The sequence below is a fragment of the Pistacia vera genome, unplaced genomic scaffold (assembly GCF_008641045.1).
Source record: "Pistacia vera cultivar Batoury unplaced genomic scaffold, PisVer_v2 Contig992, whole genome shotgun sequence".
Taxonomy (NCBI): Eukaryota; Viridiplantae; Streptophyta; class Magnoliopsida; order Sapindales; family Anacardiaceae; genus Pistacia; species Pistacia vera.
Genome location: NW_022196881.1, coordinates 36,594 through 42,364, shown reverse-complemented (window position 1 = coordinate 42,364; position 5,771 = coordinate 36,594). Strand labels below are relative to the sequence as shown.

At 35.8% G+C, this 5,771-nt stretch overlaps 1 non-coding gene across 1 annotated transcript; it reads left to right on the top strand.

Annotated features, from left to right (window-relative positions):
* The first annotated feature begins 5,376 nt into the window (after positions 1–5,376).
* LOC116121522 lies at positions 5,377–5,481 on the top strand. The gene has a single exon (XR_004126741.1). It is a non-coding gene; the product is annotated as a small nucleolar RNA R71 (small nucleolar RNA).
* The last annotated feature ends 290 nt before the right edge of the window (positions 5,482–5,771 follow it).

Here is a 5,771-nt window from a genome sequence, read left to right as displayed (position 1 = left end):
CTAATTCTAGTTCTCGCTATTCTTTTCTTTCTTTCTATTCTTATCACCCATGGAGAATATCATAACCATGCATGGACGAGATATTAAAGCATAACAATGCATTTTCTTTCTTTTCTTTTCTTTCTTTTCTTTTCTTTCTATTCTTTTCTTATTCTTATTCTTTGCTGGTCTTGGTCGATGCATGGATTCGGAACCCTTGGTCATGTGAGTGTACTCTCTCTCGTGTATAGCTCTCATCCGCATGTATTCTCATGGCTATACAAATTCTTTTTCTCATTCTCATTCTGCTCTCTCATGGTGGAGACCACTCTCTCTCTCATGGCGGTTTACATGCGGGTAACTCTACACTCACGGATTCCCCATCGCACGACCTATTTTATTTTCTTTTCTGTAGCACTCAATAATCATTTTATTCTCTAGTGCTAGTTCTTTCTTTCTCTTTATTCTAAGAGAATTGGTTCTTTTCTTTATCTCTATTCTTAGAGTGTTTCTTTCTCATTTCTCATATTTCTTTCTCATGTGATTACTCAATTAAACATATGCATAAGGATGGCTCATGCCTAAAATCTTTCTTATATGCATTCATGAAATGCAAATATGCTATGTTGCATAAAGTAAGGTTCTCTACTTCTACTCATGCTTCTTTTAGGCATTTCATCAAACAATATGTGTGTATACATAAACTCTATTCTACACTTTAATTATGACTCTTTCTTACCATCCAAAATTGGAGTTCAAATCCTTTAAAACATCACACATCCTGCAAAGAAAACACAGTTCGAATATTCCTCTCAATCTTCTAATTCTTCCATACTTCTACCAAAATTTATCAACACAATCCACCCTTCTCATGGTGGAAATTTCCTCATAAACAACCTTGAACTCATTCATGAATTCATCAACTATTTCAAAACATAAAAATTCGAGCATTAATCATATATAAAATCTTACACATCATTCAATCATGCAAATCACAACTTAGGTGGATTTACTTACCTTAAGCTCAAGGAGAAACCATTAAGCTCTCTACTCTTGATGTTGAACTTCCTCTTAAACCTTCAATACAAACTAATAAGATCCTACCTGTCAACAATAAAACTTACATCTAGAGTAAGGATTCTCACCTTTTAGTGCTTAGGATCAACTTGTAACAATTTCTAGTCAAAAGCCCTTCAAAGATCCTTGGAAAATTGAATGAAAATTTGAGAGAAGTGAAGGATGAAAGAGGCGGTGGAGAAGAATCAAGTGAAAGGGTTTCTAAAGCTAAACCCTTAATATCTTATATTTTCTCCACTCTTTCCCAATATACCCTTGCTCCTTCTTTGAAATTCCACCTATGACCTTTAATTCTTTGCAAAAACATCCCCATTCAAACTATTCTCCATGCAATTTCCTTGCATTTCACTCCCCACTTTTCCTGCTAATTAGGGGTAGAATGGTCATTGAGTCTCAAAAGGAAGAATTCTCTAAAACTCAAGGGAAAAATTCAGCCGAGTCTTCGTCGCGGCGAAGTTATTTCTTCGCCCCAGTGAAAACTCACAACAGCTACACGGGCATGTAGCACTTCATCGCCGTGGCGAAGCTTCTTCTTTGCCCCGGCGAAGACTGTAATATCAAGATTTCGCCAAGTCTTACAAATTTTCAGGGTAATCACTCAACCAAACCAATACACCCTTTCAACTAACGGTAAACCAAGCAATATTAACAACATATAGACTCAAATGAGGATAAATCAACAAACATTCAAGCCATTCATCAAATCTTAACTACGTACCTCAAGTGGGGCGTTACAAGAATGATTGAAATACTTGTTATATTTCTCTCTCACACTTGTAAGATCACAAAGACCATGCACTTATATAGTGCACATGAAACCCTATTCCAATAAGTAATAGGCTTGGGCTCCAACCTAAACAGCTCATATATCCAAACACTCCCAATCATGATATTTTATTTTAATTATTATTATTTCCAATTAAACTCAATTAATATAGTTATGGAAATATATTAACATTTATTAATAATAATAATCCATTTAAATATATGTGTACATATATTTAAATGTAATCTCACTTATTTAATTTTACTATCAAATTAAATATAGGCAACAACCTCAGCAAATTTAATTGCAATGTGAGATTACCAAAATACCCTTTCTCCCTAAAAGATAAAAAGGCCCCTTGCACAAACTAATTCTTAAATTATCTTCTATGTGTATGACTCGTAGGCTCCTCATCATACTGGTAGTGTGTAGTATTGCGATTAACACTAATTAATCATCTAACTACACATAAACCAAGATTGGCCCCTAGCAAGGCATCATGACCACCCGATAGATTCAGATTCAGCAAAGCAACTACCTATCAATGATATGGTTACTGTGCAATCAAATCCTTTCATCATCTATTATCTCATTGAGACTGAGGATTTGAAATAGTGTCAACTTTAGTTACTCTCGATATATATGTATTCAGTTACTGGACCAATAACCGGAATAATAAATTAGATTGAGCAACAACTCAATCCCACTGTGGCCACAATTTTATTGTCATTGCCATTTACTGAATTTGCGCCGTGATATAACTTCTCCTATACCCAGGAGTGATGAATTCTCTGTCAATCTACCATAGTCTTGATAAACTCTTTGATGCAGCTAATCACTACCGTATTGATAGGTTTGAATAGAACTGTGTTGGGCTAGTGTCAAACTACACTAATCGGTGCACAAGGCGCTCTAGTGATCTCAAGTCTAAGGATTACATGCACTACCATTCGTTAGAGGATTTATTCCATAGACACTAAGGTTACCATTGATATGGAATCCTCTGGTGGGTCAGTCCAGTGAAATTTCCTACAGCAAGCACCCATGTGCTGCACTAGGTTGTTAGCAAACAACTTTGACAAGTGAGATCAGTCACTGCCTTTCGACAAGGTCATTCAACACTATGATAGCCTTACTGTATTATCTGTGTCCTTGGTCAGAATAATATTGGGATTACAGACATTTCTAGAATGGCCACCATATGTGCTCATAAGGTTCTCACTATCAAGATTTGAAACACTTGATACCCTTGTCACGGTTCTACCATTCTAAGGACATATATCAATACATATAGATATGATTTACACGATATAGAATAAAAATGCCTTTTATTGATCAATGAACATTATTACAAAGAGTCAATTCTACAATAATTGATTGGCTCTAAGGCACCTACTCTGACATGCGAAGTTTGGATCGAACCGTCCTCCAACATAGTGCTTCAAACAGTGTCCATTCTTCACTGCATCAAGTAGTTTTACCATTTCATTTCATACCACTTCTTGCATGGCAGTATTTAATCTCCTTTGTGGTTGTATTGTTGGCTTGAAATTCTGTTCCATGAGGATCTTGTGCATGTAGATGGAAGGGCTTATTCCCTTGATATCAGCAATTGTCCATCCCATAGCCTTCTTGTGCTTTCTCAAAATGTCTAGCAATGACTTCTCCTCCAAATCTGTCAAAGATGCAAAAATGATTACAAGGTAAGCATCTTTATCTAGAAAATCATATTTTAAATGTGAGGAAGAGGTTTAAGTTCAAGTTTAGGAGCCTTATTAGGAGTTTTATGCAAATCCTCCTTTAGCTCCATATTACTATCAGTTAGAGATTCCTTCTCTAAGACTTCAGCTTCTTCTCTCAAGCATGGGTCTTTATCTTCTGTTGTGCTTGACTCCATTAGACATCTCTTCAAAGAATCCTTTCGCAGAACTTCTTCTCTGTGATCACCTACAATCTCACCAAAATTGTCAGAGTGAAAACAAGATTCAATATATAATGTAATAGGATTTTTCATCACTTTATGGACATCAAACACTATTTCCTCGTCATTTAGTCTCAAGATTAAGTTTCCTTGTTGCATGTCTATCAGAGCACAAGCTATCGAAAAAAATGGACGTCCCAAAATTAGAGGCACCTTCTAGTCCTCCTCCATATTAAGAACTATGAAGCCCACTAGAAAGATAAATTTGTCGACCTTTAACAAAATGTCTTCAACAATGCCTTTAGGTTGCTTGATTGATCTATCAGCAAGCTGGAGCGACATGTTTGTCTCTTTCACTTCTCTAAGTCCTAGCTTCTTGAAAATTGATAAAGACATTAAATTAATAATAGCACCTAAATCACACAATGTTTTATCAAAGAATGAATCTCCTAATGCACAAGGTATAGTAAAACTCCTTGGATCTCTCAACTTATGAGGTAATTTATTCTGTAGTGAGGCATTACATTCTTCAGTGAGCATAACCATCCCATGCGTCTTAATCTTTTGCTTGTTAGAAAGGATGTCTTTTAAAAACTTTGCATAGCTAGGCATCTGTGCTAAGGCTTCAACAAATGGAATATTAATTTGCAATTTCTTAAAGACCTCTAAAAACTTTGAAAATTGTTGATCCAGTTTATCATTTCTAACTCCATTTGGATAAGGAAATTTAGATACATCTTTTCCAACAATAAAAGAATTAGAATTTGATGTACCTTTTCCTTTACCTCTTCCAATTTCTTTACCTTAGTCTTTGTCCCTTTTTCTGAATTCACTTTCTTTTCTTCAATAGAGACTGGTAACTCATCTTCATTTTCCAATTCTTTTGCGATTCTTCTTCACCAATCACCTTTCCATCCCTCAAGGTTATTGCCTTACATTTCTCCTTTGGGTTCTTTTCTATGTAACTCGGTAAATGCCCTTGCTGTCTACCTGAAACGATATTGGCCAACTGGCTAATTTGGGCCTCTAAATTCTTGATGGAAGCCTTTTGATTCTAAATTCTTGTCTCTGTTTAGGAACTTCGGCCATCATCTCCTCTAAATTTGATTTCTTCTCTTGAGATTGAAAACCTGGCGGTGGAGGTTTCACTTGATTGTTGTTACTTTAGGAGAAATTTGGGTGATTCCTCCACCTTGGATTATATGTTTCACTGTATGGATTGTTATTAGGCCTGCGAGAATTTGAAACATAGTTAGCTTGATCAAGCATAGAATTAATAGCAAACATGTTATCTGATTGACACTCATGGTTAGGATAATCTTCACCACAAAAATCACACATAGATGCAACTATTGTAGGTTTTTGCATTTGAAGTCCATCAATCTTCTTATTCAACACCTGAATTTGAGCTGCCAAAGCTGTGATGGCATCTATGTTAAGAACACTCGACGTTCTTCTCACAGGTAACCTTTCTGATGGCCATTGATAAGAATTTGAAGCCATTTCTTCCAACAATTCATAAGCTTGGTGTGGTGTCTTCTTACCTAGAGTACCACCTACAACAGCATTGATCATATTCCAGACTTCACTATTAAAACCATTATAAAAGGTCTGGACTTACAACCAAACTGGTAATTCATGCTGGGGACATCTCCTGAGCATGTCTTGAACCTTTCTCATGCTTCATATAATCACTCTGTATCCACCTATAAAAACATAGTAATATAATTATGCAACTATGCAGTTTTTGTAAGAGGAAAATATCTACTCAAGAATTTTTGTGTCATCTGCTCCCAGGTTGCAATCAAGCCTGCTAGTAATGAGGTCAACCAACTCTTAGCTTTGTCTCTTAATGAAAATGGGAACAATCTTAGTCATATAGCTTCATCGGAAACTCCATTGTGTTTGAAAATATCGCAAATATCTAGGAAATTTGCAATATGTAAGTTGGGATCCTCATGTGCCAAACCACCAAACTACACTAACAGTTAAATCATCTAGATGATTGTTGGCTTTATCTCAAAGGTG